At 51.0% G+C, this 16,987-nt stretch overlaps 29 non-coding genes across 29 annotated transcripts; 15 read left to right on the top strand and 14 right to left on the bottom strand.

Moving 5' to 3' along the window:
* The first annotated feature begins 99 nt into the window (after window positions 1-99).
* trnak-cuu lies at window positions 100-172 on the top strand. The gene has a single exon. It is a non-coding gene; the product is annotated as a tRNA-Lys (tRNA).
* Window positions 173-868: 696 nt separating this feature from the next.
* trnag-gcc lies at window positions 869-939 on the bottom strand. The gene has a single exon. It is a non-coding gene; the product is annotated as a tRNA-Gly (tRNA).
* A 107-nt stretch (window positions 940-1,046) lies between these two features.
* trnak-cuu lies at window positions 1,047-1,119 on the top strand. The gene has a single exon. It is a non-coding gene; the product is annotated as a tRNA-Lys (tRNA).
* Window positions 1,120-1,814: 695 nt separating this feature from the next.
* trnag-gcc lies at window positions 1,815-1,885 on the bottom strand. Its single transcript has one exon. It is a non-coding gene; the product is annotated as a tRNA-Gly (tRNA).
* Window positions 1,886-1,993: 108 nt separating this feature from the next.
* On the top strand, window positions 1,994-2,066 carry trnak-cuu. Its single transcript has one exon. It is a non-coding gene; the product is annotated as a tRNA-Lys (tRNA).
* A 696-nt stretch (window positions 2,067-2,762) lies between these two features.
* Window positions 2,763-2,833, bottom strand: trnag-gcc. Its single transcript has one exon. It is a non-coding gene; the product is annotated as a tRNA-Gly (tRNA).
* Window positions 2,834-2,941: 108 nt separating this feature from the next.
* On the top strand, window positions 2,942-3,014 carry trnak-cuu. Its single transcript has one exon. It is a non-coding gene; the product is annotated as a tRNA-Lys (tRNA).
* Window positions 3,015-3,710: 696 nt separating this feature from the next.
* trnag-gcc lies at window positions 3,711-3,781 on the bottom strand. Its single transcript has one exon. It is a non-coding gene; the product is annotated as a tRNA-Gly (tRNA).
* Window positions 3,782-3,889: 108 nt separating this feature from the next.
* trnak-cuu lies at window positions 3,890-3,962 on the top strand. Its single transcript has one exon. It is a non-coding gene; the product is annotated as a tRNA-Lys (tRNA).
* Window positions 3,963-4,657: 695 nt separating this feature from the next.
* trnag-gcc lies at window positions 4,658-4,728 on the bottom strand. The gene has a single exon. It is a non-coding gene; the product is annotated as a tRNA-Gly (tRNA).
* Window positions 4,729-4,834: 106 nt separating this feature from the next.
* Window positions 4,835-4,907, top strand: trnak-cuu. The gene has a single exon. It is a non-coding gene; the product is annotated as a tRNA-Lys (tRNA).
* A 695-nt stretch (window positions 4,908-5,602) lies between these two features.
* Window positions 5,603-5,673, bottom strand: trnag-gcc. The gene has a single exon. It is a non-coding gene; the product is annotated as a tRNA-Gly (tRNA).
* A 108-nt stretch (window positions 5,674-5,781) lies between these two features.
* Window positions 5,782-5,854, top strand: trnak-cuu. Its single transcript has one exon. It is a non-coding gene; the product is annotated as a tRNA-Lys (tRNA).
* Window positions 5,855-6,549: 695 nt separating this feature from the next.
* trnag-gcc lies at window positions 6,550-6,620 on the bottom strand. The gene has a single exon. It is a non-coding gene; the product is annotated as a tRNA-Gly (tRNA).
* Window positions 6,621-6,728: 108 nt separating this feature from the next.
* On the top strand, window positions 6,729-6,801 carry trnak-cuu. Its single transcript has one exon. It is a non-coding gene; the product is annotated as a tRNA-Lys (tRNA).
* A 696-nt stretch (window positions 6,802-7,497) lies between these two features.
* Window positions 7,498-7,568, bottom strand: trnag-gcc. Its single transcript has one exon. It is a non-coding gene; the product is annotated as a tRNA-Gly (tRNA).
* Window positions 7,569-7,676: 108 nt separating this feature from the next.
* Window positions 7,677-7,749, top strand: trnak-cuu. Its single transcript has one exon. It is a non-coding gene; the product is annotated as a tRNA-Lys (tRNA).
* A 695-nt stretch (window positions 7,750-8,444) lies between these two features.
* trnag-gcc lies at window positions 8,445-8,515 on the bottom strand. The gene has a single exon. It is a non-coding gene; the product is annotated as a tRNA-Gly (tRNA).
* A 108-nt stretch (window positions 8,516-8,623) lies between these two features.
* On the top strand, window positions 8,624-8,696 carry trnak-cuu. The gene has a single exon. It is a non-coding gene; the product is annotated as a tRNA-Lys (tRNA).
* A 696-nt stretch (window positions 8,697-9,392) lies between these two features.
* Window positions 9,393-9,463, bottom strand: trnag-gcc. The gene has a single exon. It is a non-coding gene; the product is annotated as a tRNA-Gly (tRNA).
* Window positions 9,464-9,571: 108 nt separating this feature from the next.
* Window positions 9,572-9,644, top strand: trnak-cuu. Its single transcript has one exon. It is a non-coding gene; the product is annotated as a tRNA-Lys (tRNA).
* Window positions 9,645-10,340: 696 nt separating this feature from the next.
* On the bottom strand, window positions 10,341-10,411 carry trnag-gcc. Its single transcript has one exon. It is a non-coding gene; the product is annotated as a tRNA-Gly (tRNA).
* Window positions 10,412-10,519: 108 nt separating this feature from the next.
* trnak-cuu lies at window positions 10,520-10,592 on the top strand. The gene has a single exon. It is a non-coding gene; the product is annotated as a tRNA-Lys (tRNA).
* A 695-nt stretch (window positions 10,593-11,287) lies between these two features.
* Window positions 11,288-11,358, bottom strand: trnag-gcc. Its single transcript has one exon. It is a non-coding gene; the product is annotated as a tRNA-Gly (tRNA).
* Window positions 11,359-11,467: 109 nt separating this feature from the next.
* On the top strand, window positions 11,468-11,540 carry trnak-cuu. Its single transcript has one exon. It is a non-coding gene; the product is annotated as a tRNA-Lys (tRNA).
* A 695-nt stretch (window positions 11,541-12,235) lies between these two features.
* trnag-gcc lies at window positions 12,236-12,306 on the bottom strand. Its single transcript has one exon. It is a non-coding gene; the product is annotated as a tRNA-Gly (tRNA).
* Window positions 12,307-12,414: 108 nt separating this feature from the next.
* On the top strand, window positions 12,415-12,487 carry trnak-cuu. Its single transcript has one exon. It is a non-coding gene; the product is annotated as a tRNA-Lys (tRNA).
* A 697-nt stretch (window positions 12,488-13,184) lies between these two features.
* trnag-gcc lies at window positions 13,185-13,255 on the bottom strand. Its single transcript has one exon. It is a non-coding gene; the product is annotated as a tRNA-Gly (tRNA).
* A 107-nt stretch (window positions 13,256-13,362) lies between these two features.
* On the top strand, window positions 13,363-13,436 carry trnak-cuu. Its single transcript has one exon. It is a non-coding gene; the product is annotated as a tRNA-Lys (tRNA).
* The last annotated feature ends 3,551 nt before the right edge of the window (window positions 13,437-16,987 follow it).

The raw sequence follows: 16,987 nt of genomic DNA, 5'->3' as shown, positions 1-16,987 counted from the left end.
CCCTGAGCTGTGTCTTTCTAGGGAAACGCATGGGAACCACTGACGCCATGCCGTCGGCACTCACCAGTCCCGGAAGGGCCCGCTGTTGAGCCAGCTGCGGCCCAGCTAGCTCAGTCGGTAGAGCATGAGACTCTTAATCTCAGGGTCGTGGGTTCGAGCCCCACGTTGGGCGTCTGCCGTTGTCGTTTTTTTTACGGTGCCACCCACCAAACATTGGGAACGTGTGAAACGGGCATTTGGATGCAGAACATAAGGCAACTTATAGCCTTCTGTATAGCTGCGCGACAGCTGCGGGCCTTTCCGAGCAAAGGCTTTCCGCTCCCTGGGGACCCGGCAGAAAGCAAAGATCACCTTTCCGCTCGCCGACCTTAATGTGTCTGAACTGAGGGCCAAAAAACATTGCAACTTACCTAAAGCCAGCACTGCATTCACAAAGGAAAAGAGCCTTTGCTAGTCCACCGGGACACCAAAGAAATGTAAGAAAAAAGACAAAAAACACATTCCCATGATATCGAGCACAGATGGCTTTTTCCTTTACCACCCTATTTGCAAAAGATTCATTCCATCTTGGATCACCTGACTGCGGCATGTCAAGCAACTGGATCTTCCGCCTGGAGGGCAAGCTGATTTCAAGCAGCTGGATAGTCCTCCTGGATGACAAGTTGATCTCGTGCAGCTTGCAAGCGCCAAAAGCTAAAGAGGGCCTTTGTTACTTTTCTCGGGGAAAGAGGCTTCACTTGGAAACATGACATAGGTTTGCAAGCGACTGCTTGCGTTCCTGCCTTTTCCTCGTGCTAACTCCTATTCATTTCGGCAAGGAGCGTGCAGGGAAGTCTTGAATAGCAATCCCCCGGCAAAACGCAGCTCGTGCATTGGCCGGGAATCGAACCCGGGCCTCCCGCGTGGCAGGCGAGAATTCTACCACTGAACCACCAATGCTTCCGGTGCCTTGAGCTGTGTCTTTGTAGGGAAACGCATGGGAACCACTGACGCCATGCCGTCGGCACTCACCAGTCCCGGAAGGGCCCACTGTTGAGCCAGCTGCGGCCCGGCTAGCTCAGTCGGTAGAGCATGAGACTCTTAATCTCAGGGTCGTGGGTTCGAGCCCCACGTTGGGCGTCTGCCGTCGTCGTTTTTTTACGGTGCCACCCACCAAACATTGGGAACGTGTGAAACGGGCATTTGGATGCAGAACATAAGGCAACTTATAGCCTTCTGTATAGCTGCGCGACAGCTGCGGGCCTTTCCGAGCAAAGGCTTTCCGCTCCCTGGGGACCCGACAGAAAGCAAAGATCACCTTTCCGCTCGCCGACCTTAATGTGTCTGAACTGAGGGCCAAAAAACATTGCAACTTACCTAAAGCCAGCACTGCATTCACAAAGGAAAAGAGCCTTTGCTAGTCCACCGGGACACCAAAGAAATGTAAGAAAAAAGACAAAAAACACATTCCCATGATATCGAGCACTGATGGCTTTTTCCTTTACCACCCTATTTGCAAAAGATTCATTCCATCTTGGATCACCTGACTGCGGCATGTCAAGCAACTGGATCTTCCGCCTGGAGGGCAAGCTGATTTCAAGCAGCTGGATAGTCCTCCTGGATGACAAGTTGATCTTGTGCAGCTTGCAAGCGCCAAAAGCTAAAGAGGGCCTTTGTTACTTTTCTCGGGGAAAGAGGCTTCACTTGGAAACATGACATAGGTTTGCAAGCGACTGCTTGCGTTCCTGCCTTTTCCTCGCGCTAACTCCTATTCATTTCGGCAAAGAGCGTGCAGGGAAGTCTTGAATAGCAATCCCCCGGCAAAACGCAGCTCGTGCATTGGCCGGGAATCGAACCCGGGCCTCCCGCGTGGCAGGCGAGAATTCTACCACTGAACCACCAATGCTTCCGGTGCCCTGAGCTGTGTCTTTCTAGGGAAACGCATGGGAACCACTGACGCCATGCCGTCGGCACTCACCAGTCCCGGAAGGGCCCGCCTGTTGAGCAAGCTGCGGCCCGGCTAGCTCAGTCGGTAGAGCATGAGACTCTTAATCTCAGGGTCGTGGGTTCGAGCCCCACGTTGGGCGTCTGCCGTCGTCGTTTTTATACCGGTGCCACCCACCAAACATTGGGAACGTGTGAAACGGGCATTTGGATGCAGAACATAAGGCAACTTATAGCCTTCTGTATAGCTGCGCGACAGCTGCGGGCCTTTCCGAGCAAAGGCTTTCCGCTCCCTGGGGACCCGACAGAAAGCAAAGATCACCTTTCCGCTCGCCGACCTTAATGTGTCTGAACTGAGGGCCAAAAAACATTGCAACTTACCTAAAGCCAGCACTGCATTCACAAAGGAAAAGAGCCTTTGCTAGTCCACCGGGACACCAAAGAAATGTAAGAAAAAAGACAAAAAACACATTCCCATGATATCGAGCACAGATGGCTTTTTCCTTTACCACCCTATTTGCAAAAGATTCATTCCATCTTGGATCACCTGACTGCGGCATGTCAAGCAACTGGATCTTCCGCCTGGAGGGCAAGCTGATTTCAAGCAGCTGGATAGTCCTCCTGGATGACAAGTTGATCTCGTGCAGCTTGCAAGCGCCAAAAGCTAAAGAGGGCCTTTGTTACTTTTCTCGGGGAAAGAGGCTTCACTTGGAAACATGACATAGGTTTGCAAGCGACTGCTTGCGTTCCTGCCTTTTCCTCGCGCTAACTCCTATTCATTTCGGCAAAGAGCGTGCAGGGAAGTCTTGAATAGCAATCCCCCGGCAAAACGCAGCTCGTGCATTGGCCGGGAATCGAACCCGGGCCTCCCGCGTGGCAGGCGAGAATTCTACCACTGAACCACCAATGCTTCAGGTGCCCTGAGCTGTGTCTTTCTAGGGAAACGCATGGGAACCACTGACGCCATGCCGTCGGCACTCACCAGTCCCGGAAGGGCCCGCCTGTTGAGCAAGCTGCGGCCCGGCTAGCTCAGTCGGTAGAGCATGAGACTCTTAATCTCAGGGTCGTGGGTTCGAGCCCCACGTTGGGCGTCTGCCGTCGTCGTTTTTTTACGGTGCCACCCACCAAACATTGGGAACGTGTGAAACGGGCATTTGGATGCAGAACATAAGGCAACTTATAGCCTTCTGTATAGCTGCGCGACAGCTGCGGGCCTTTCCGAGCAAAGGCTTTCCGCTCCCTGGGGACCCGACAGAAAGCAAAGATCACCTTTCCGCTCGCCGACCTTAATGTGTCTGAACTGAGGGCCAAAAAACATTGCAACTTACCTAAAGCCAGCACTGCATTCACAAAGGAAAAGAGCCTTTGCTAGTCCACCGGGACACCAAAGAAATGTAAGAAAAAAGACAAAAAACACATTCCCATGATATCGAGCACAGATGGCTTTTTCCTTTACCACCCTATTTGCAAAAGATTCATTCCATCTTGGATCACCTGACTGCGGCATGTCAAGCAGCTGGATCTTCCGCCTGGAGGGCAAGCTGATTTCAAGCAGCTGGATAGTCCTCCTGGATGACAAGTTGATCTCGTGCAGCTTGCAAGCACCAAAAGCTAAAGAGGGCCTTTGTTACTTTTCTCCTGGGAAAGAGGCTTCACTTGGAAACATGACATAGGTTTGCAAGCGACTGCTTGCGTTCCTGCCTTTTCCTCGCGCTAACTCCTATTCATTTCGGCAAGGAGCGTGCAGGGAAGTCTTGAATAGCAATCCCCCGGCAAAACGCAGCTCGTGCATTGGCCGGGAATCGAACCCGGGCCTCCCGCGTGGCAGGCGAGAATTCTACCACTGAACCACCAATGCTTCCGGTGCCCTGACCTGTGTCTTTGTAGGGAAACGCATGGGAACCACTGACGCCATGCCGTCGGCACTCACCAGTCCCGGAAGGGCCCGCCTGTTGAGCCAGCTGCGGCCCGGCTAGCTCAGTCGGTAGAGCATGAGACTCTTAATCTCAGGGTCGTGGGTTCGAGCCCCACGTTGGGCGTCTGCCGTCGTCGTTTTTTTACGGTGCCACCCACCAAACATTGGGAACGTGTGAAACGGGCATTTGGATGCAGAACATAAGGCAACTTATAGCCTTCTGTATAGCTGCGCGACAGCTGCGGGCCTTTCCGAGCAAAGGCTTTCCGCTCCCTGGGGACCCGACAGAAAGCAAAGATCACCTTTCCGCTCGCCGACCTTAATGTGTCTGAACTGAGGGCCAAAAAACATTGCAACTTACCTAAAGCCAGCACTGCATTCACAAAGGAAAAGAGCCTTTGCTAGTCCACCGGGACACCAAAGAAATGTAAGAAAAAAGACAAAAAACACATTCCCATGATATCGAGCACAGATGGCTTTTTCCTTTACCACCCTATTTGCAAAAGATTCATTCCATCTTGGATCACCTGACTGCGGCATGTCAAGCAACTGGATCTTCCGCCTGGAGGGCAAGCTGATTTCAAGCAGCTGGATAGTCCTCCTGGATGACAAGTTGATCTCGTGCAGCTTGCAAGCGCCAAAAGCTAAAGAGGGCCTTTGTTACTTTTCTCGGGGAAAGAGGCTTCACTTGGAAACATGACATAGGTTTGCAAGCGACTGCTTGCGTTCCTGCCTTTTCCTCGCGCTAACTCCTATTCATTTCGGCAAAGAGCGTGCAGGGAAGTCTTGAATAGCAATCCCCCGGCAAAACGCAGCTCGTGCATTGGCCGGGAATCGAACCCGGGCCTCCCGCGTGGCAGGCGAGAATTCTACCACTGAACCACCAATGCTTCCGGTGCCTGAGCTGTGTCTTTGTAGGGAAACGCATGGGAACCACTGACGCCATGCCGTCGGCACTCACCAGTCCCGGAAGGGCCCGCCTGTTGAGCAGCTGCGGCCCGGCTAGCTCAGTCGGTAGAGCATGAGACTCTTAATCTCAGGGTCGTGGGTTCGAGCCCCACGTTGGGCGTCTGCCGTCGTCGTTTTTTTACGGTGCCACCCACCAAACATTGGGAACGTGTGAAACGGGCATTTGGATGCAGAACATAAGGCAACTTATAGCCTTCTGTATAGCTGCGCGACAGCTGCGGGCCTTTCCGAGCAAAGGCTTTCCGCTCCCTGGGGACCCGACAGAAAGCAAAGATCACCTTTCCGCTCGCCGACCTTAATGTGTCTGAACTGAGGGCCAAAAAACATTGCAACTTACCTAAAGCCAGCACTGCATTCACAAAGGAAAAGAGCCTTTGCTAGTCCACCGGGACACCAAAGAAATGTAAGAAAAAAGACAAAAAACACATTCCCATGATATCGAGCACAGATGGCTTTTTCCTTTACCACCCTATTTGCAAAAGATTCATTCCATCTTGGATCACCTGACTGCGGCATGTCAAGCAACTGGATCTTCCGCCTGGAGGGCAAGCTGATTTCAAGCAGCTGGATAGTCCTCCTGGATGACAAGTTGATCTTGTGCAGCTTGCAAGCGCCAAAAGCTAAAGAGGGCCTTTGTTACTTTTCTCGGGGAAAGAGGCTTCACTTGGAAACATGACATAGGTTTGCAAGCGACTGCTTGCGTTCCTGCCTTTTCCTCGCGCTAACTCCTATTCATTTCGGCAAAGAGCGTGCAGGGAAGTCTTGAATAGCAATCCCCCGGCAAAACGCAGCTCGTGCATTGGCCGGGAATCGAACCCGGGCCTCCCGCGTGGCAGGCGAGAATTCTACCACTGAACCACCAATGCTTCCGGTGCCCTGAGCTGTGTCTTTGTAGGGAAACGCATGGGAACCACTGACGCCATGCCGTCGGCACTCACCAGTCCCGGAAGGGCCCGCCTGTTGAGCCAGCTGCGGCCCGGCTAGCTCAGTCGGTAGAGCATGAGACTCTTAATCTCAGGGTCGTGGGTTCGAGCCCCACGTTGGGCGTCTGCCGTCGTCGTTTTTTTACGGTGCCACCCACCAAACATTGGGAACGTGTGAAACGGGCATTTGGATGCAGAACATAAGGCAACTTATAGCCTTCTGTATAGCTGCGCGACAGCTGCGGGCCTTTCCGAGCAAAGGCTTTCCGCTCCCTGGGGACCCGACAGAAAGCAAAGATCACCTTTCCGCTCGCCGACCTTAATGTGTCTGAACTGAGGGCCAAAAAACATTGCAACTTACCTAAAGCCAGCACTGCATTCACAAAGGAAAAGAGCCTTTGCTAGTCCACCGGGACACCAAAGAAATGTAAGAAAAAAGACAAAAAACACATTCCCATGATATCGAGCACAGATGGCTTTTTCCTTTACCACCCTATTTGCAAAAGATTCATTCCATCTTGGATCACCTGACTGCGGCATGTCAAGCAACTGGATCTTCCGCCTGGAGGGCAAGCTGATTTCAAGCAGCTGGATAGTCCTCCTGGATGACAAGTTGATCTTGTGCAGCTTGCAAGCGCCAAAAGCTAAAGAGGGCCTTTGTTACTTTTCTCGGGGAAAGAGGCTTCACTTGGAAACATGACATAGGTTTGCAAGCGACTGCTTGCGTTCCTGCCTTTTCCTCGCGCTAACTCCTATTCATTTCGGCAAAGAGCGTGCAGGGAAGTCTTGAATAGCAATCCCCCGGCAAAACGCAGCTCGTGCATTGGCCGGGAATCGAACCCGGGCCTCCCGCGTGGCAGGCGAGAATTCTACCACTGAACCACCAATGCTTCCGGTGCCCTGAGCTGTGTCTTTCTAGGGAAACGCATGGGAACCACTGACGCCATGCCGTCGGCACTCACCAGTCCCGGAAGGGCCCGCCTGTTGAGCAAGCTGCGGCCCGGCTAGCTCAGTCGGTAGAGCATGAGACTCTTAATCTCAGGGTCGTGGGTTCGAGCCCCACGTTGGGCGTCTGCCGTCGTCGTTTTTTTTACGGTGCCACCCACCAAACATTGGGAACGTGTGAAACGGGCATTTGGATGCAGAACATAAGGCAACTTATAGCCTTCTGTATAGCTGCGCGACAGCTGCGGGCCTTTCCGAGCAAAGGCTTTCCGCTCCCTGGGGACCCGACAGAAAGCAAAGATCACCTTTCCGCTCGCCGACCTTAATGTGTCTGAACTGAGGGCCAAAAAACATTGCAACTTACCTAAAGCCAGCACTGCATTCACAAAGGAAAAGAGCCTTTGCTAGTCCACCGGGACACCAAAGAAATGTAAGAAAAAAGACAAAAAACACATTCCCATGATATCGAGCACTGATGGCTTTTTCCTTTACCACCCTATTTGCAAAAGATTCATTCCATCTTGGATCACCTGACTGCGGCATGTCAAGCAACTGGATCTTCCGCCTGGAGGGCAAGCTGATTTCAAGCAGCTGGATAGTCCTCCTGGATGACAAGTTGATCTCGTGCAGCTTGCAAGCGCCAAAAGCTAAAGAGGGCCTTTGTTACTTTTCTCGGGGAAAGAGGCTTCACTTGGAAACATGACATAGGTTTGCAAGCGACTGCTTGCGTTCCTGCCTTTTCCTCGCGCTAACTCCTATTCATTTCGGCAAAGAGCGTGCAGGGAAGTCTTGAATAGCAATCCCCCGGCAAAACGCAGCTCGTGCATTGGCCGGGAATCGAACCCGGGCCTCCCGCGTGGCAGGCGAGAATTCTACCACTGAACCACCAATGCTTCCGGTGCCCTGAGCTGTGTCTTTCTAGGGAAACGCATGGGAACCACTGACGCCATGCCGTCGGCACTCACCAGTCCCGGAAGGGCCCGCCTGTTGAGCAAGCTGCGGCCCGGCTAGCTCAGTCGGTAGAGCATGAGACTCTTAATCTCAGGGTCGTGGGTTCGAGCCCCACGTTGGGCGTCTGCCGTCGTCGTTTTTTTACGGTGCCACCCACCAAACATTGGGAACGTGTGAAACGGGCATTTGGATGCAGAACATAAGGCAACTTATAGCCTTCTGTATAGCTGCGCGACAGCTGCGGGCCTTTCCGAGCAAAGGCTTTCCGCTCCCTGGGGACCCGACAGAAAGCAAAGATCACCTTTCCGCTCGCCGACCTTAATGTGTCTGAACTGAGGGCCAAAAAACATTGCAACTTACCTAAAGCCAGCACTGCATTCACAAAGGAAAAGAGCCTTTGCTAGTCCACCGGGACACCAAAGAAATGTAAGAAAAAAGACAAAAAACACATTCCCATGATATCGAGCACAGATGGCTTTTTCCTTTACCACCCTATTTGCAAAAGATTCATTCCATCTTGGATCACCTGACTGCGGCATGTCAAGCAACTGGATCTTCCGCCTGGAGGGCAAGCTGATTTCAAGCAGCTGGATAGTCCTCCTGGATGACAAGTTGATCTCGTGCAGCTTGCAAGCGCCAAAAGCTAAAGAGGGCCTTTGTTACTTTTCTCGGGGAAAGAGGCTTCACTTGGAAACATGACATAGGTTTGCAAGCGACTGCTTGCGTTCCTGCCTTTTCCTCGCGCTAACTCCTATTCATTTCGGCAAGGAGCGTGCAGGGAAGTCTTGAATAGCAATCCCCCGGCAAAACGCAGCTCGTGCATTGGCCGGGAATCGAACCCGGGCCTCCCGCGTGGCAGGCGAGAATTCTACCACTGAACCACCAATGCTTCAGGTGCCCTGACCTGTGTCTTTGTAGGGAAACGCATGGGAACCACTGACGCCATGCCGTCGGCACTCACCAGTCCCGGAAGTGCCCGCCTGTTGAGCCAGCTGCGGCCCGGCTAGCTCAGTCGGTAGAGCATGAGACTCTTAATCTCAGGGTCGTGGGTTCGAGCCCCACGTTGGGCGTCTGCCGTCGTCGTTTTTTTTACGGTGCCACCCACCAAACATTGGGAACGTGTGAAACGGGCATTTGGATGCAGAACATAAGGCAACTTATAGCCTTCTGTATAGCTGCGCGACAGCTGCGGGCCTTTCCGAGCAAAGGCTTTCCGCTCCCTGGGGACCCGACAGAAAGCAAAGATCACCTTTCCGCTCGCCGACCTTAATGTGTCTGAACTGAGGGCCAAAAAACATTGCAACTTACCTAAAGCCAGCACTGCATTCACAAAGGAAAAGAGCCTTTGCTAGTCCACCAGGACACCAAAGAAATGTAAGAAAAAAGACAAAAAACACATTCCCATGATATCGAGCACTGATGGCTTTTTCCTTTACCACCCTATTTGCAAAAGATTCATTCCATCTTGGATCACCTGACTGCGGCATGTCAAGCAACTGGATCTTCCGCCTGGAGGGCAAGCTGATTTCAAGCAGCTGGATAGTCCTCCTGGATGACAAGTTGATCTTGTGCAGCTTGCAAGCGCCAAAAGCTAAAGAGGGCCTTTGTTACTTTTCTCGGGGAAAGAGGCTTCACTTGGAAACATGACATAGGTTTGCAAGCGACTGCTTGCGTTCCTGCCTTTTCCTCGCGCTAACTCCTATTCATTTCGGCAAAGAGCGTGCAGGGAAGTCTTGAATAGCAATCCCCCGGCAAAACGCAGCTCGTGCATTGGCCGGGAATCGAACCCGGGCCTCCCGCGTGGCAGGCGAGAATTCTACCACTGAACCACCAATGCTTCCGGTGCCCTGAGCTGTGTCTTTCTAGGGAAACGCATGGGAACCACTGACGCCATGCCGTCGGCACTCACCAGTCCCGGAAGGGCCCACCTGTTGAGCAAGCTGCGGCCCGGCTAGCTCAGTCGGTAGAGCATGAGACTCTTAATCTCAGGGTCGTGGGTTCGAGCCCCACGTTGGGCGTCTGCCGTCGTCGTTTTTTTACGGTGCCACCCACCAAACATTGGGAACGTGTGAAACGGGCATTTGGATGCAGAACATAAGGCAACTTATAGCCTTCTGTATAGCTGCGCGACAGCTGCGGGCCTTTCCGAGCAAAGGCTTTCCGCTCCCTGGGGACCCGACAGAAAGCAAAGATCACCTTTCCGCTCGCCGACCTTAATGTGTCTGAACTGAGGGCCAAAAAACATTGCAACTTACCTAAAGCCAGCACTGCATTCACAAAGGAAAAGAGCCTTTGCTAGTCCACCGGGACACCAAAGAAATGTAAGAAAAAAGACAAAAAACACATTCCCATGATATCGAGCACAGATGGCTTTTTCCTTTACCACCCTATTTGCAAAAGATTCATTCCATCTTGGATCACCTGACTGCGGCATGTCAAGCAGCTGGATCTTCCGCCTGGAGGGCAAGCTGATTTCAAGCAGCTGGATAGTCCTCCTGGATGACAAGTTGATCTCGTGCAGCTTGCAAGCACCAAAAGCTAAAGAGGGCCTTTGTTACTTTTCTCCTGGGAAAGAGGCTTCACTTGGAAACATGACATAGGTTTGCAAGCGACTGCTTGCGTTCCTGCCTTTTCCTCGCGCTAACTCCTATTCATTTCGGCAAGGAGCGTGCAGGGAAGTCTTGAATAGCAATCCCCCGGCAAAACGCAGCTCGTGCATTGGCCGGGAATCGAACCCGGGCCTCCCGCGTGGCAGGCGAGAATTCTACCACTGAACCACCAATGCTTCAGGTGCCCTGACCTGTGTCTTTGTAGGGAAACGCATGGGAACCACTGACGCCATGCCGTCGGCACTCACCAGTCCCGGAAGTGCCCGCCTGTTGAGCCAGCTGCGGCCCGGCTAGCTCAGTCGGTAGAGCATGAGACTCTTAATCTCAGGGTCGTGGGTTCGAGCCCCACGTTGGGCGTCTGCCGTCGTCGTTTTTTTACGGTGCCACCCACCAAACATTGGGAACGTGTGAAACGGGCATTTGGATGCAGAACATAAGGCAACTTATAGCCTTCTGTATAGCTGCGCGACAGCTGCGGGCCTTTCCGAGCAAAGGCTTTCCGCTCCCTGGGGACCCGACAGAAAGCAAAGATCACCTTTCCGCTCGCCGACCTTAATGTGTCTGAACTGAGGGCCAAAAAACATTGCAACTTACCTAAAGCCAGCACTGCATTCACAAAGGAAAAGAGCCTTTGCTAGTCCACCGGGACACCAAAGAAATGTAAGAAAAAAGACAAAAAACACATTCCCATGATATCGAGCACAGATGGCTTTTTCCTTTACCACCCTATTTGCAAAAGATTCATTCCATCTTGGATCACCTGACTGCGGCATGTCAAGCAACTGGATCTTCCGCCTGGAGGGCAAGCTGATTTCAAGCAGCTGGATAGTCCTCCTGGATGACAAGTTGATCTTGTGCAGCTTGCAAGCGCCAAAAGCTAAAGAGGGCCTTTGTTACTTTTCTCGGGGAAAGAGGCTTCACTTGGAAACATGACATAGGTTTGCAAGCGACTGCTTGCGTTCCTGCCTTTTCCTCGCGCTAACTCCTATTCATTTCGGCAAAGAGCGTGCAGGGAAGTCTTGAATAGCAATCCCCCGGCAAAACGCAGCTCGTGCATTGGCCGGGAATCGAACCCGGGCCTCCCGCGTGGCAGGCGAGAATTCTACCACTGAACCACCAATGCTTCCGGTGCCCTTGAGCTGTGTCTTTGTAGGGAAACGCATGGGAACCACTGACGCCATGCCGTCGGCACTCACCAGTCCCGGAAGGGCCCGCCTGTTGAGCAAGCTGCGGCCCGGCTAGCTCAGTCGGTAGAGCATGAGACTCTTAATCTCAGGGTCGTGGGTTCGAGCCCCACGTTGGGCGTCTGCCGTCGTCGTTTTTTTACGGTGCCACCCACCAAACATTGGGAACGTGTGAAACGGGCATTTGGATGCAGAACATAAGGCAACTTATAGCCTTCTGTATAGCTGCGCGACAGCTGCGGGCCTTTCCGAGCAAAGGCTTTCCGCTCCCTGGGGACCCGACAGAAAGCAAAGATCACCTTTCCGCTCGCCGACCTTAATGTGTCTGAACTGAGGGCCAAAAAACATTGCAACTTACCTAAAGCCAGCACTGCATTCACAAAGGAAAAGAGCCTTTGCTAGTCCACCGGGACACCAAAGAAATGTAAGAAAAAAGACAAAAAACACATTCCCATGATATCGAGCACTGATGGCTTTTTCCTTTACCACCCTATTTGCAAAAGATTCATTCCATCTTGGATCACCTGACTGCGGCATGTCAAGCAACTGGATCTTCCGCCTGGAGGGCAAGCTGATTTCAAGCAGCTGGATAGTCCTCCTGGATGACAAGTTGATCTCGTGCAGCTTGCAAGCGCCAAAAGCTAAAGAGGGCCTTTGTTACTTTTCTCGGGGAAAGAGGCTTCACTTGGAAACATGACATAGGTTTGCAAGCGACTGCTTGCGTTCCTGCCTTTTCCTCGCGCTAACTCCTATTCATTTCGGCAAAGAGCGTGCAGGGAAGTCTTGAATAGCAATCCCCCGGCAAAACGCAGCTCGTGCATTGGCCGGGAATCGAACCCGGGCCTCCCGCGTGGCAGGCGAGAATTCTACCACTGAACCACCAATGCTTCCGGTGCCTTGCGCTGTGTCTTTCTAGGGAAACGCATGGGAACCACTGACGCCATGCCGTCGGCACTCACCAGTCCCGGAAGGGCCCGCCTGTTGAGCAAGCTGCGGCCCGGCTAGCTCAGTCGGTAGAGCATGAGACTCTTAATCTCAGGGTCGTGGGTTCGAGCCCCACGTTGGGCGTCTGCCGTCGTCGTTTTTATACCGGTGCCACCCACCAAACATTGGGAACGTGTGAAACGGGCATTTGGATGCAGAACATAAGGCAACTTATAGCCTTCTGTATAGCTGCGCGACAGCTGCGGGCCTTTCCGAGCAAAGGCTTTCCGCTCCCTGGGGACCCGACAGAAAGCAAAGATCACCTTTCCGCTCGCCGACCTTAATGTGTCTGAACTGAGGGCCAAAAAACATTGCAACTTACCTAAAGCCAGCACTGCATTCACAAAGGAAAAGAGCCTTTGCTAGTCCACCGGGACACCAAAGAAATGTAAGAAAAAAGACAAAAAACACATTCCCATGATATCGAGCACAGATGGCTTTTTCCTTTACCACCCTATTTGCAAAAGATTCATTCCATCTTGGATCACCTGACTGCGGCATGTCAAGCAGCTGGATCTTCCGCCTGGAGGGCAAGCTGATTTCAAGCAGCTGGATAGTCCTCCTGGATGACAAGTTGATCTCGTGCAGCTTGCAAGCACCAAAAGCTAAAGAGGGCCTTTGTTACTTTTCTCCTGGGAAAGAGGCTTCACTTGGAAACATGACATAGGTTTGCAAGCGACTGCTTGCGTTCCTGCCTTTTCCTCGCGCTAACTCCTATTCATTTTGGCAAGGAGCGTGCAGGAAAGTCTTGAATAGCTATCCCCCGGCAAAACACAGCTCGTGCATTGGCCGGGAATCGAACCCGGGCCTCCCGCGTGGCAGGCGAGAATTCTACCACTGAACCACCAATGCTTCAGGTGCCCTGACCTGTGTCTTTGTAGGGAAACGCATGGGAACCACTGACGCCATGCCGTCGGCACTCACCAGTCCGGAAGGGCCCGCCTGTTGAGCCAGCTGCGGCCCGGCTAGCTCAGTCGGTAAGAGCATGAGACTCTTAATCTCAGGGTCGTGGGTTCGAGCCCCACGTTGGGCGTCTGCGTCGTCGTTTTTTTTACGGTGCCACCCACCAAACATTGGGAACGTGTGAAACGGGCATTTGGATGCAGAACATAAGGCAACTTATAGCCTTCTGTATTGCTGCGCGACAGCTGCGGGCCTTTCCGAGCAAAGGCTTTCCGCTCCCTGGGGACCCGACAGAAAGCAAAGATCACCTTTCCGCTCGCCGACCTTAATGTGTCTGAACTGAGGGCCAAAAACATTGCAACTTACCTAAAGCCAGCACTGCATTCACAAAGGAAAAGAGCCTTTGCTAGTCCACCGGGACACCAAAGAAATGTAAGAAAAAAGACAAAAAACACATTCCCATGATATCGAGCACAGATGGCTTTTTCCTTTACCACCCTATTTGCAAAAGATTCATTCCATCTTGGATCACCTGACTGGCGGCATGTCAAGCAGCTGGATCTTCCGCCTGGAGAGGCAAGCTGATTTCAAGCAGCTGGATAGTCCTCTGGATGACAAGTTGATCTCGTGCAGCTTAAGACACCAAAAGCTAAAGAGGGCCTTCGTTACTTTTCTCCGGGAAAGACAGGCTTCACTTTGAAAATGACATAGCGTTTGCAAGGAACTGCTAGCGAATTCACTGCATTTCCATCGCCGCTAACTCCTATTTCAATTTGGCAAGGGCGTCAGGAAAGTCATTGAATAGCATCCCCCGGCAAAAACACAGCCGTGATTTGGCCGGGACAAACCCAGGACCTCACGACACGGCAGCGAAGAAAATTCACCACTGACCACCAAGAACTTCAGTGCCCTAGACCTGTAGTCATTAAGCTAGGGAAACGCATGGAAAACACTGACGCCATGCCAAGTCAAGGCACATCACCAGTCCCGGCACGTGCGCCTGTTGAGCTAGCTGCGGCCCTGGCATATTCTCAGTCGATTTAGAGCATAGAGACTCTTAATCCGGGTCGTGGGTTCAAGCCCCCGTTGGGGCGTTGCCGTCGTCCTTTTTTTTTACGGTTGCCACCACACATTAGGGAACGTAGTGAAATGGGCATTAGGATTGCCAGGAAAACATAAGGGGGCCAATTAATAGCCATTCTGATTGCCTGAGCAGGAACAGCTGCGAGGCCTTTACGAGCAAAGGGCTTTCCCGCTCCCTGAGCGGACCACGACAGAAAAGCACAAGATCAACCTTCGCTCGCCGACCTTAATGTAGTCTAGACTAGAGCCAAAAAACAATATGCAACTTTACCATAGGCCAGCACTGCATTCACAAGGGAGAAGAGCCCTAATGCTAGGCCACCAGGACATCAAAGAAATGTAAAAGAAAAAGACCAAAAAACACAATTCCCAATGATATCGAGCACTAGAGGCTTATTTCCTTTACCACCTATTTGCACAAAAGATTCAATTCCATCTGAAGATCACCGACCTGCGGCATGTCAAGCAAATCTGATCTATCTGCGTGCGACGAGAATCTACCACTGAACCACCATGCTCCGGTGCCTTTCGCTGTGTCTTTCTAGGGAAACGCATGGGAACCCTGAACGCCATGCCGCTCAGGCACTCACCAGTCCGGAAGGGCACCGACCTATTGAGCAAGCTGCGGCACCGGCAGCTCAGTCGGTATAGCAGCCATGAAGACTCTTTAATCTCAGGTCAGTGAGGATTCGCAGCCCCACGATTGGGTCTGCCGATCGTTGTTTTATACCGGATTGCCACCACCAAACATTGAACGTGTGAAACGGGCATTTGGATGGCAAGAACATAAGGCCAACTTATAGCCTTCTGTATTAGCTGCGCGACAGTCTGCGCCGACAGCTCGGGCCCATTCGAGCAAAGGCTTTTCCGCTCCCTGGGGACCCGACAGAAAGCAAAGATCACCTTTCCGCGCAAGCCGAGTTTCGGAAAGTTATTTCTTAAAGTATAAGTAAACCTTAAAAATATGAATTAATTGATAAGGGGCTATTCTAAAGCTTTGTCATTCCATTCATTATTTTATTTTCTTTTCATTCCAAGAATAAAGGATTACATGTGCTGTTAATTATGAATGAATTTTGTTACACGCGCCACCTGGCTGGTTAATTCCACCAGTCTGCACCAAATAGTCAAGGAAGTTTGTCAGGAGAAAGAAAAGAGGCTGGCTCTATGTTCTTTCTGCTTAGGAAAAAATTAAAAACCTTTCTCAAATCTTTCCTAAAGCCAGTAAGAACATCAGAGCAGTCTCTGTTCTCTTTTCTGACAACTTCCTGGCTACTTGGTGGTCGAGACTGGTTGGGAAAAGACCAGCATGGTGGCGCTGTTGTAGGCGGAAAAAATTAGAAACTTCTCAATTCTTTCCTAAGCAGAAGAACAATCAGAGCAGTCCTCTGGTCTCTTTCTGACACTTCCCCCCCCCATTGGACTACTTGTGGGTCAGACTGGTGCCGGAAATGACCAGCAGGCTTGGCGCTATTGTAACAAAATTCATTCATGTTAACAGTACATGTATCCCTTAATATCTTGGAATTGAAAAATGAAAATAATATAATGAATTAAATGACAAAAAGTGCTCAGAATTTAGCCCCCTCATTCAATTTGTTACATTCACATATTTTTAAAGGTTACTTGTCCTTTAATAAAGAATTTGAGATTTTTAAGTTTAATTTGTCTTGGTGTTTTTTTATGCATTACTAACCGAATTTAATTTTAAAATTCTTTTTGATGTTACTGGTCCTGTAAGCGTCGTGTAGATTGGGGGGGGGCCAGGAGCTAAATCTTAAGGGTATTTACAAATAAACCGGCAACTACATTGCCGGTAAATTTGTAACACCAGCCCCAGCCCTCGCTGTGTTTTTACCGGTGGCAACCTATTACAATCCCACATTCTAAACTGTCATTACATACATTATAATATATTAGAATATTTGATCATGTATTTGAACAGTTATTTCCTTCGTTGGGCGGGCTTGGGGTATGGATACCTGCCATATACTTTGTGAGCTACACAGACATAGTCACTATCCAGAGCAATTGATGCCAGGTATAATTCTTTCCCGAGTGGCTACAAATTCAGTCAATGTATTCATCCATTTAAACAAATAAAGAGTTAATTCCGCAGAACCCGGAAAGTCATATCCCTCCAGCAATGGAGTCCTTCCGACATGAGCAACCAGTAATAAAAGCAATTTTTACTTAGAAAAAACTGACTTAAAGGTTGACTTTGAACAGATTAGTGCCCTTTTTCAAGTGGATTTAACTAAATGCTCAGTGGAAGAAAAAAACAGAAAAGTGCGTCAAAGTTGGATGAAGGTTTCATTGAATATACTGTACTGATAGATGAGTTGAGATTCAGGGATGGGTTATTCCTTCAACTTGTTGCAGCTAGTGGGCTGAGGTTGAGGGCGCAAGAAAAGATACAAACAAGCCTAGCCAAGAAAATACAAAACAGAAAAGAAAGAATAGAAGAGACAGCAGAACACAGAAAAGGCCAACACAAGAGAGGAACCAGACCAAAAACAGCCAGAGAAAATCCAGAGAGAGACAACAGGCAAACGAGATTATATGTTAAAATTGTTTTACATGCAAGTCATATGGAGC

Source organism: Xenopus laevis, chromosome 3L (assembly GCF_017654675.1).
Source record: "Xenopus laevis strain J_2021 chromosome 3L, Xenopus_laevis_v10.1, whole genome shotgun sequence".
Lineage (NCBI taxonomy): Eukaryota > Metazoa > Chordata > Amphibia > Anura > Pipidae > Xenopus > Xenopus laevis.
Note: the sequence above shows the minus strand (reverse complement) of the source record. Positions and strands in the feature narration are given on the sequence as shown.